The sequence below is a fragment of the Prionailurus bengalensis genome, chromosome E1, assembly GCF_016509475.1.
Source record: "Prionailurus bengalensis isolate Pbe53 chromosome E1, Fcat_Pben_1.1_paternal_pri, whole genome shotgun sequence".
Classification (NCBI taxonomy): Eukaryota; Metazoa; Chordata; class Mammalia; order Carnivora; family Felidae; genus Prionailurus; species Prionailurus bengalensis.
In genome coordinates this window covers 3,050,343-3,062,591 of record NC_057347.1, presented here as the reverse complement: position 1 = coordinate 3,062,591, position 12,249 = coordinate 3,050,343, and the positions used below count along the sequence as shown (strand labels likewise).

Genomic DNA, 12,249 nt, shown 5'->3' with positions numbered 1-12,249 from the left:
GTAGAAGTCTAGTTAATTTCCAGAATATAGAATATAAGAACTCCTATAACTCAACAACAACAACAACAACAACTCAGTTGAGAACTGTGTGAAAGGGGTGTCTGGGTGGCTCAGTTGGTTGAGTGTCCGACTTCAGCTCAGGTCATGGGTTTGTGGGTTTGAGCCCCTGCATCAGGCTCTGTACTGACAGCTCACAGCCTGAAGACAGCTTCGGATTCTTTGTCTCCCTCTCTCTCTCTCTCTCTCTCTCTGCCCCTCCCCTGCTTACATTCTCTTTCTCTCAAGAATAAACATTAAGGGGCGCCTGGGTGGCTCAGTCGGTTGAGCGTCCGGCTTCAGCTCAGGTCACGATCTTGCGGTCCGTGAGTTCGAGCCCCGCGTCAGGCTCTGGGCTGATGGCCCAGAGCCTGGAGCCTGCTTCCGATTCTGTGTCTCCCTCTCTCTCTGCCCCTCCCCCGTTCATGCTCTGTCTCTCTCTGTCTCAAAAATAAATAAATGTTAAAAAAAAATTTTTTTAATAAAAAATAAAAATAAATAAACATTAAAATTGTTTTTTAATTTTTTTTAGTCTAGAAATCTATACGCCAAAAATGTCCATAGTCATCTTTGGGGATGGAATCATGCAAAAACTTTCACTTTCTCTGTATTGTTGGGGTTTATAGCAACTATCATACCAGTTAAAAAAAAAAAAAAGGTCTAGTTCCATTTAGAAAATGAAATAAAAGTAGGGGCATCTGGGTGGCTCAGTCGGTAAAGTGTCTGACTTGTGATTTCTGCTCAGGTCATGATCCCATGATTCGTGGGTTTGAGCCCCAAGTCGGGCTCTGTGCTGTGCTGACAACATGTAGCCTGCTTTGGATTCTCTCTCTCTCTCTGCCTTTCCCCTGCTTGCACTCTCTTTCATAATAAATAAATAAACTTTAAAATTAAAAAAACAAAACAAAACGAACTAAAAGTAACCTCAAGTCCTGAAGGATATCATCTTACAGTTTACAAAACACTTTCGTCATCATCGTCCCGCTTCAGCATCACAGAAATCCCACAAAATAGAGACACCGTGTCATTCCGTAGACGAGAAAACAGGTTCATGGGCTCGGAGAAATCTACCCATGAGTGAGACAAGGAGCCAGGATTCGTGGCAATCTCCTAACTTGGTCGGCTCGGTGTGATTTTTAAGCATCACAGGGACCGTGTCTCAGTCAGTCCCAGATAAACCTGTCTGAACCCCGGAAACTCTCTCTGCACCCCAGGAAGAAGCTACCCGGGCAGCCCAGGAAATAGAAAAACAAATCAAGGGATCTTGGGGAGACGTGGACAGGCAGTGTGGTTTCAGGAAGCCACCCGAGCAAAACTCCCGCGTCACAGCCAGAGAAATAACCAGCTTCACATACTGACCTCAGCCTTTGACAGCTCCCCCCAACCCCAACCATGGACGAAGAGGATCCGCAGACCACCAGGACCCCTTGGCCCTGGTGTCTCTTGGGTCCACCCTCGCCTGGCCCAGAACTTCTCCGATCACACTCTCCCACCCCGCCTCGTGCGCCCTACCCTCCCAGTAGCAGGACGGTACCTGGTCCTGTGTCCCAGGGCTCACCGATCAGACCAAGAGCAGCACGCTGGGGGCAGGCTGGACCCGCTGAAACAAAGCGGAAGTCAACAGGAAGCGTGAGAATCACCTTTTGACAGAGGCACACGGGCACAGGAAGTGGGTTGTGGCCTGAAGGCTGGGGCCTGGCATCTGGAAGTGAGGCAACCCTTCCAGCTTCCCTGGCCTCTGAGGAAGGGAAGAGAGAGATCAAGCCTCGCTTACCTCCTCGGCCACACTTTTTCATGGCTCCCCATTTTCACTACCCACGCATGCACGCCCCCGTCCCCGTGTTTGGACGGGACCGGAAGGGCAGGGGAAAGGCTGTCACTCACTAAGGACGGGAGACGCACAGAACACGGGAGACGGTGAAGTCAAGACTTGGGGGTCCGAGTCTCACTTTCCCCATCTACGAAATGGGGGTGATTCCAGGGCTGGCCTCACAGGTCATGTGCGCAGCGGGCTTCACGTATGTCCCCTGGAGTCCCTTCAGTGGGTGCTGGTGTCCTTCCTCCTCTCTGCCTCTCCAGACCTGCCCCCACTCCTCAATCATGACCAGATCAGACCACCCCTGGTCTGGGGACTCACCCTGAACGCTGCCTACAGGCCTCACGTATCATTTAGTCGCACCATATGGGAGAAGCACTTTTTTTGTTTGTTTGTTTATGTATTTGTTTTGAGACAGAGAGAGAGAGAGCAGGGGAGGGGCAGAGAGACAGAGAATCCCAAGCGGGCTCTGTGCTGTCAGCGCAGAGCCCAACACGGGGCTTAGTCTCACAAACCGTGGTATCATGACCTGAGCCAAAATCAAGAATCCGATGCTCAACCGAATGAGCCACCCAGATGCCCCTCTGCATCATTTTTAAGAATCACTACTGAGGCCCTATACTGACCATTCCTTTCCCGGGGTGATGTGTGACCTCCCCGGGGTCACCCAGTGAGGGTAGAGGCTGCATGGATCTGTCTCTGTATCCCCAGGAACATTCAGCAGAACGCTAGAAGTTAATCCATAAGTGTCGCGAATCTTCCAGATGCTATGGAAACACCACCGTATTTATTTTATTTTTTTTAATTTTTTTTTCAACGTTTTTATTTATTTTTGGGACAGAGAGAGACAGAGCACGAACGGGGGAGGGGCAGAGAGAGAGGGAGACACAGAATCGGAAACAGGCTCCAGGCTCCGAGCCATCAGCCCAGAGCCTGACGCGGGGTTCGAACTCACGGACCGCGAGATCGTGACCTGGCTGAAGTCGGACGCTTAACCGACTGCGCCACCCAGGCGCCCCAACACCACCGTATTTAAAGTGCGCAGGCAAACTCAGGAGCCTGGGCTGAGGACCCCACACCAGTGGGCAGGAGGCTGTGGCAAAGCCCTACATGAGGGCAGGACCAGGGTAAGCCTCGGCTCCTCTTAGCGCCTCTCTCACAACCCCCGAAAGCCCTAAAGATGTGAAATGGGGCAATAAACCAAAGCTTGATGTGTCAGGAAGTCTAGCTCCTACCCCATCTATCCATTTCCAGAAGGATCCCTGCTGAGCCCGAAGTAATGCTCAAATCCCCCTCAAAAGCAATTCTTAGGCTTGTCACCAGATCAGGAGACCAGCCCTCCTCCCAGCTCTCTGTCCTCACCTCCCAAAACTCCTTCTTTTCAGATGATGACACCTTCTTCAAGATTACTCCCTCCGAGGGGCGCCTGGTGGCGCAGTCGGTTAAGCGTCCGACTTCAGCCAGGTCACGATCTCACGGTCCGGGAGTTCGAGCCCCGCGTCGGGCTCTGGGCTGATGGCTCAGAGCCTGGAGCCTGCTTCCGGTTCTGTGTCTCCCTCTCTCTCTGCCCCTCCCCCGTTCATGCTCTGTCTCTCTCTGTCCCAAAAATAAATAAACGTTGAAAAAAAAATTAAAAAAAAAAAAGATTACTCCCTCCGATGTACCACTCCCCAGGGTCCCCACCTAGCTTATTCTTTTTTTGAAGTTTATTTATCTTTGAGAGGGAAAGAGAGACAAAGCAGGAGCAGGGGAGGGGCAGAGAGATAAGGAGACACAGAATCTGAAGAAGGCTCCAGGCTCCTAGCAAGTGTTCAGCACAGAGGCCGACGTGGGGCTCGAACCCACGAACCGTGAGATCATGACCTGAGCCAAAGTCAGTCACTTAACCAACTGAGCCACCCAGGCGCCCCTCTTCCCATTGTATAGACGAGGAAACTGAGACCCAAAGAGGCCACACAGCTTGCCTAAGGTCACACAGTAAGTGGACTCACACTCAAACTTGCGTTGCAGACATTTCAATGACATTTCATTCTAGGAGGCTGTAAACTCTGAGGACAGAGCCAAGGTTTGCTCCTCTCCCACCTCCCATGTTGCACAGAAATGGGACCTTGCAGGCAGTGTGTTCAAAACATTAAAACTACTGAACATAAGTCATCACCAGGGAGCTGGTTAGAAATGCAGGACCTCGGGGGGCGCCTGGGGGGCGCAGTCGGTTAAGCGTCCGACTTCAGCCAGGTCACTATCTCGCGGTCCGTGAGTTCGAGCCCCACGTCAGGCTCTGGGCTGATGGCTCAGAGCCTGGAGCCTGTTTCAGATTCTGTGTCTCCCTCTCTCTCTGCCCCTCCCCTGTTCATGCTCTGTCTCTCTCTGTCCCAAAAATAAATAAACGTTGAAAAATATATATTTAAAAAAAGAAAAAAAGAAATGCAGGACCTCGGGTCCCGGGCCAGCCCTACTGAATCAAAACTCATGGGGTGCCTGGCTGGCTCAGTTACTAGAGCATGAAACTCTCTTCAGGGTGTAAGTTTGAGCCCCACTTTGGGGGTAGAGATTACTTAAAAATAAAATCTTAGGGGGCGCCTGGGTGGCTCCGTTGGCTGGACATCCGACTTCGGCTCAGGTCACGATCTCGTGGTTCATGAGTTCGAAGCCCCCATCGGGCACTGGGATGACAGCTCAGAGCCTGGAGCCTGCTTCAGAGTCTGTGTCTCCCTCTCTCTCTGCCCACCCCCCCATGCTTTCTCTCTCTCTCTCTCTCTCTCTCAAAAATAAACATTTAAAAAAATAAAAATATTTTGGGATGAGCACTGGGTGTTGTATGGAAACCAATTTGACAATAAATTTCATATTTAAAAAATAATAAAATAAAATAAAATTTTTAAGAAAAAATAAATAAAAATAAAACAAATAAAATCTTAAATTAAAAAAAAAAACTTGTATTTTCACGAGGGAACCAGTTAGTTGGTTTATCAAAGTTTTCAACCCACAGCGTTCTAAATTGAATTGAACAGATGGCACTACACAGCCACAGAGAAAGCAAACATATGGGGGGGGGGAACAACACCCTTACAGGGCTCTTGATCTTGGGGGATTCACCGCTGGAGGAAGCACAGAGCCAAAACGTTAGGGCTCAAGGCTCCCCCTGCCTCAGTTTCCACTTCCTAGGTGCTCAAGCAAGATGTTGGCCCTCCAAGTCTGGATGGCAACAACACATCTTTAGAGCGCCACCTGCTGGTTGTGTTTAGGTATTCATGATACGTTTCATCCCCCTGCAGAGAGCGGCAGCTCAGGGTCTGCTGCGGGTTGAGCTGTCTCCGGGATTCTCATCGTCCTTGCCAGCCTGGTTTATTTCTGCTCCTTCTCTGGCCTTCAGCATCCACCATTCACTATTTCTGTTACTGGTTCAGATAACCCGTTCTTCTATAAACGATAATGTGGTACCCCACGCTTGAGTAGCTCCTTGACCTCAATTCAGTTCAGCTCAATAGGCATTTCTTGAGCTCCTATTGGGAGAAAAGCGTGTGACTTCAACCAAACATTCCTTATCTCACTAACATTAAAGCAAAGGGTCAAGCCAGGCACTTAGCGTTCCAACCAAGGCATAAAGATTTAAAATGGATCCCTACCAGGGGCGCCCGGGTGGCTCAGTCAGTTGGGTGTCCAACTTCAGCTCAGGTCATGATCTCGCGGTTCATGGGTTCAAGCCCCACGTGAGGCTCTGTGCTGACAGCTCAGAGCCTGGAGCCTGCTTTGGATTCTGTGTCTCCCTCTCTCTGCTTATGCTCTGTGTGTGTGTGTGTGTGTGTGTGTGTGTGTGTGTGTCTCAAAAATAAGTAAACATTAAAAATTAAAAAAAAAACTGATCCCTATCAGAAAGTGTTTGCAACATCCACATGGACATATGTCTATTTACCTATACTTACATCCATCTAAAACAAATAAGGGAAGCATCCAACTAGAAACCAGCAAAAGGTATAGATAAGTTCATAGCAGAAGAAATACAAATAGGCAAAGGCATTTTTAAGAAACATCTCTTTCTTCTATTCTTTTAAATTTGATTTTTTTTTAATTTTTTTTTCAACGTTTTTATTTATTTTTGGGACAGAGAGAGGCAGAGCATGAACGGGGGAGGGGCAGAGAGAGAGGGAGACACAGAATTGGAAACAGGCTCCAGGCTCTGAGCCATCAGCCCAGAGCCCGACGCGGGGCTCGAACTCACACACCGCGAGATCGTGACCTGGCTGAAGTCGGACGCTTAACCGACTGCGCCACCCAGGCGCCCCTATTCTTTTAAATTTGATTTTAAAAATTATTCTATTTTCCCCATTAGCTTCATAATTACACATTCTTTTACCATTCCTTTAATGGTTATCAAGAGATTATGTGGGGGAGCCTGGATGGCTCAGTTGGTTGAGCATCCAACTTCCGTTCAGGTCATGATCTCGCAGTCCATGAGTTCAAGCCCCACGCCAGGCTCTGTGCTGACAGCTCAGAGCCTGGAGCCTGTTTCAGATTCTGTGTCTCCCTCTCTCTCTGCCCCTCCCCCACTCACACTCTGCCTCTCTCTCTCTCTCTCTCTCTCCTTCAAAAAATAAAATAAAATAAAATAAAATAAACATTTTAAAAAAATGACTTGTTTAAAAAAATGATGTGCCTCTTTGAAATATTAATCTACCATAACTTGTATGTTTACCACTCCCCAGATAGTGCAAGAATCTTACAATTGAGGGGCGCCTGGGTGGCTCAGTCGGTTAATCGGCCGACTTCGGCTCAGGTCATGATCTCGCGGTCCGTGAGTTCAAGCCCCGCATCGGGCTCTGTGCTGACAGCTCAGAGCCTGGAGCCTGTTTCAGATTCTGTGTCTCCCTCTCTCTGACCCTCCCCTGTTCATGCTCTGTCTCTTCCTGTCTCAAAAATAAATAAAACGTTAAAAAAAAATAAAAAAAAAAGAATCTTACAATTGAACTCCACCTACCCCCCTCCTGCCTTCTGGTTATTATTGTCAAGTATTTTAATGCTTCACATATTTTTAAACTCTTAAGACATTATTTTTCTATACAGCCAATATTCACGTATATATAATGCAGTTACCTTTTGTCATTCATTCATTCCTTCATTCTTCCCATTGGGAACATTTTCTCTCCCTGTTTTCATTTCTAAACCTCTCTGTTCCACCTTCATTTTTGAAGAATATTTTTCTCTATATAAAATCCTAGATTGGCAGCTATTTCTTTCAGTCATTTAAAGATTATACCATGTAGCCTTTTGCTCACTCCTGAGGCACATAGACCATGTGGCCTTGACTTCCACTGTCTCCTGGATCCCACCATTTATCTTGAAAATGAGCTCTCAGTATTGTTATCACTCCTCTACACGTAATGTGGCTTTTTTCCCTCAGCCAACTTTTTAAAATTCTCTTTTCTTTTGTTTTCAGAAGTTTGACTACAATGTGCCTATGGGGGGATTTTTTGGTATTTATTTTGCTTGAGGGTTGTTGTTTCTTGAATCTGTGGCTTAATGTCTTGCATTAATATTATAAAATTTGTAATCAGTAACTCTTGAACTACTGTTTCTGAACCAGTCACTCGCTATCCTTTACTTGAATGACTCCAGGGAAATGTATTTAGACCTCTATACCATATTTCATGTTTTCTTATTTTCCAACCTTTTCCCCTACTCCATGCTTCAGACGATATATTTTCTACTGACCTATCTTTCCATATACTAATCCTCTCTTCTATTGTATCTAATCTGCTGTGAAACCCATCTATAGAGTTTTTTTTTATTTCAGTAATAGTATTTTGCAGTTTCAGAATTTCCACTTGGTTCTTTTTAAAAACTATTTCTAGGGGGATGGGCAAAGTGGGTGAAGGGGAGTGGGAGGTTGAGGCTTCCAGTTATGAGGTGAATAAGTCACGGGAATAAAAGGCATAGCATAGGGAATACAGACAACGATATTGTACTAGCATCATATGGTGAGAGGTAGTAGCTATACTTGTGCTGAGCATAGCATAACATATAGAAAAGTTGAGTCACTGGGACGCCTGGGTGGCTTGGTCAGTTAAGCATCCGACTTCGGTTCAGGTCATGATCTCACGGTCCGTGAGTTCGAGCCCCGTGTCGGGCTCTGTGCTGACAGCTCGGAGCCTGGAGCCTGTTTCAGATTCTGTGTCTCCCTCTCTCTCTGCCCCTCCCCTGTTCACACTCTGTCTCTCTCTGTCTCAAAAATAAATAAACGTTAAAAAAAAAAAGTTGAGTCACTATGTTGTACACCTGAAGTTAATGTAGCATTGTGTGTCAATTATACTCAAATTAAAAACTTTTGCAGCATCTCTAGTTATTCTTCTATGTTCTTGAATACGTTAGAGTCCATTACAATAATAGTAATATCTTTTTCTCCTTTGGATCTGGTTCTATCCTCTGCTTTTCTCTTGGCTTTTGTTTCCATAAGTCTTGTCTCCTAGCTTATCTGTTAATTTTTTTAAAGTAGGTTTCACACCCAGCACAGAGCCCAACATGGGGCTTGAACTCACAACCCTGAAGTTGAGACCTGAGCTGAGATCAAGAGTTGGTTGGGTGCTTAACCAACTGAGTCCAGCCAGGTGCATACACATACTCCTCCCCCTGCTCCCCATTAATTTTTGTTATATGCTGAATGCTGGGTAAAATGAAAAATTGTAGAGGCTCCACGGGATGTTATTTTTCCAGAAGATATATAAATTCTGGTTGACGTTCTTCCAGGCAGTTAGAGTAGGGTCAAATCATATGATCCAATCAGGACTGAGACTACCAGGCTTTGTATGGGCTGGCCCATGTCTGGATTGTCCTTACTCCTAGGTCATAGCCCCGCAGGAGTCTCAACTGAAACCCTAGAGGATTGACCAGATTCTTCTTTTTCGCCAGATCCTGAATTCCAATTTTAGGCCACCATTTTCTGCTCAGCCTCAAGGCCTCCCAAGCAAATCAGCAAATTCCTTAAGGAATTTCTTTAAGGAAAGCAGTGGAGAAGATGCCCCTTAGCTCAAAGTGGTTTCTTTCTCTACAGGATCCTGGTTACTTAAGTTCTGCCCATGTTAGCTACTCTCTGAAGCCTTAAAACAGCTGTGCATGCGAATGTGCGTGGGTGTGGGTACTTATGTGTGTGACCTAATTTTTACATTGTTCTCTAAAGGAATCCTAGTCTGATACAAGCCACCGTGTCTTGACCAGAGGCAAAACTCAACGAGGACACATTTTTTTTCAAGGATAACTCGGACTCTTCTGTGGAAAACAGACCATAGGGGGCCAGGTGAGGGAGGAGAGGGGAAGGAAGAAGGAAAGTTAAAAAGCTATCTTGAATTCCAAACAAGTTGCTGATAGTGTCTTGAGCTAGGATATTGACAGTGATCACTGAAGTGGAAGATTTCAAGACTTTTTTTTTTTTTTGGTAAAGATAAAGTTATAATTATACCAAGGTGAGGTGAGTATAGGGTGACAAGAGGCAATCCCACATGCTGCTGGAGGGAGTCTAAACTGGCACAACATTTTAAAAAAATATTTACTTACTTTGAGACAGAAAAGTATGAGTGGGGGAGGGGCAGAGAGAGAGAGGGAGAGACAGAATCCCAAGCAGGCTCTGAGCCATCAGCACAGAGCCCAAAGCAGGGCTTGGTCCCACTAACCAAGAGATCACGAACTGACTTAAGCCACCCAGGCGGCCCTACACTGGTATAACATTTATGAAAGGACATATGACAATATTTATCACAAGTATTTAAAATTACAGGGGCGCCTGGGTGGCGCAGTCGGTTAAGCGTCCGACTTCAGCCAGGTCATGATCTCGCGGCCCGTGAGTTCGAGCCCCACGTCAGGCTCTGGGCCGATGGCTCGCCTGGAGCCTGTTTCCGATTCTGTGTCTCCCTCTCTCTCTGCCCCTCCCCCGTTCATGCTCTGTCTCTCTCTGTCCCAAAAATAAATAAATGTTGAAAAAAAATTTTTTTTAAATAAATAAAATAAAATTACATTATACTCTGACTCATCAGTTCCATTTCAAATAATTATTTTAAGGAAGTAACACCAAGATTTTGCAAATTAAAATGGTGCAGAGACTTTTTATACTAGGAGAAAATTGGAAACAACTTAAATGTTAATTAATACATTAAATAAATGACTACATCTGTTAAAAACAAGGGCATAGGGGTGCCTGGGTGGCTCAGTCAGCTGAGCATCCAACTCTTGATTTCAGCTCAGGTCATGATCTCAGGGTCATGGGATGGAGACCCACCTTGGTCATCATGGTGGGTGTGGAGCCTGCTTAAGATTCTCTCTCTTTCCCTTTGCCTCTGCCCTTCCCTTCCCCTGCTCCATCTCTAAATTAAATAAATAAATAAATAAATAAATAAATAAATAAATAAATAAATACGGGTATAAAAGAATGTTTATTGGGGACCACAAGCTAACACTAAAAAAAAAAAAAAAAAATCAGGCCCTAAAAGTATTTATACAATGCAATCTCACTTATTATCTTAGTATAATTATACATTATATAATACATCATTACCTTAACATAACCATATATGGTGTGTGTGTGTATGTGTGTGTGTGTATATATATATATATATATATTATACATAAATAGGCTAGAAGAATAAACACCAAAATATTTATGGTGGCTATCCGGACAGGTGTTGTAGAGCTTATGTTTTTTTTCTTCATGTGCCTTTTATGAATTTTCTACATTTTCCCCCCAACAGTAGTTCTATTTTTATAATCAGAAAAAAATATACATTTTTTTTTTTTCACTCCCGACTCTGTCCCTGACTCTAGCCTTACCTGTCTCAAGCGCTGAGGGCTCTCAAATGTCAGGGAGGCTTTCAGTTCTGGGATGAAAGGCTCATTTCCAGCCCTCTTTCCCCCTGAAGCTGCCAGAGCCCCCAGAAAGTGGGAAGAAGTTTCCCTTCCACTCAGGGCCCTGAGATCAAACTTCTGTCCCCGCTTCTTTAGCCTCCCTGCCGGCACCTGTCCCCGAGCGCGCCTGCGCACCGGGGGCTGGCGACAGGCAAGGGCGTTCTGTGAGTTTCACCATCGCGAGAGGCAGTGGGGCGGAAGCGCACGCAGGTCAGGGGCGCTGCAGGTGCGCAGCTCCCCGCTGGGGCGTTCCTGCTCGCCTCGCCCGCCGCCCCACCCCTGCTTCTCTCCCTCCGCCCCGGAGTCCGCACCCACCACCCCGATTCTTGCCAGTTTCATCCTCACGTACGTCCAAGCTCTGTGCCTCCTTCTCTTAGGATTCTTTTAGTTGATCCTACTCTGGCTTCAGGACCAAAGGGCTCTCAAGCATTTAAACCCAGCCTTGAGCTCAGCCTGAGGTGGCTTCTTTCCTGCTGTGAGATCCCAGGCCTCTGTCCCCCACCTTCCAGGCCACCGTCCCTTAGTCTCACGTCCCAAGTCAGCGCGTCAAGGTCTGTGTGCACCATTTCAGGCGGTCTGCAAAGCGAGCCTTTCTTCCGCCCCCCTCCCCCAATTCCCAGTATGTATTAAATGTGCTGTTTATTAGAAATATGATTAGGGGTGCCTGGCTGGCTCAGTGGGTAGAGCATGGGACTCTTGATCTTGGTGTCGCCAGTTTGAGCCCGACTTTGGGAGTAGAGATTACTTTATTTAAAGAAAATGTTTTTAATATAATTTATTGTCAAATTGGCTAACATACAGTGTGAACAGAGTGCTCTTGGTTTTGGGGGTAGTTCCCCATGCTTCCTTGCTTACGTACAACACCTAGTTCTCATCCCGACGAGTGCCCTCCTCAATGCCCATCACCCATTTTCCCCTGGTAGATTACTTTAAAAAAATAAAATATGTATTTAAAAATATACTTTTTAATATTTTGTATATATTAAATATATATTTATATGTATATTTTATATATCAAAATGTGATTCCATTTATTTTTTCAAGACAAATCAAGTAAACTGTTGTACGTGTGTGTGGCACTCTGATATGGCAAAAAATACCAGGATAAATGGGCTAGATAATGGCACATTCCTCCACAAGCCCCTCCCCCTTGCCCAGACCATCTTCCCTCCTCCCCTTCCCAGACTCGGCTCCTGCAGAATCTGCCTAAGATCATGCTTTTTCAAAGACAACACTGGTGAACGTCGGCGACAAAAGTATGGCTCTGACCCCGCGGTGGCCTCGTTGAGCCTCTCGCTCCATTAGGACTCTGAGGAGGGAACTCTGGTGTGGCTCCCAAAGGCGTTTCGAATAGAAAGATGAACGACCATGTTTCCCGAGCTTCCCTTGCCCCAGCCCCCAGCCCCACACACTTGAGCCAGGGGCTTATGAAGGTAGACTTGTTCATTGAACAAACGTGGATTTGCTGGGCTCTGATGATACCGGGCCCCTTGCTACAGAGGTGAGTCATC

At 46.2% G+C, this 12,249-nt stretch overlaps 1 protein-coding gene across 2 annotated transcripts in view; it reads right to left on the bottom strand.

The window, feature by feature from the left end:
• Positions 1-10,798, bottom strand: part of NDEL1 (nudE neurodevelopment protein 1 like 1) — a 100,559-nt gene extending 89,761 nt beyond the window's left edge. Inside the window, exon 1 of one of the 2 annotated variants that reach the window (XM_043583093.1) lies at positions 10,664-10,798. The gene's annotated coding sequence lies outside the window, so the exon portion shown is untranslated. Of the gene's footprint in view, positions 1-1,570; positions 1,588-10,663 lie in introns of those variants that run through there. The other variant, XM_043583094.1, reaches the window with a different exon arrangement.
• Positions 10,799-12,249: the final 1,451 nt, after the last annotated feature.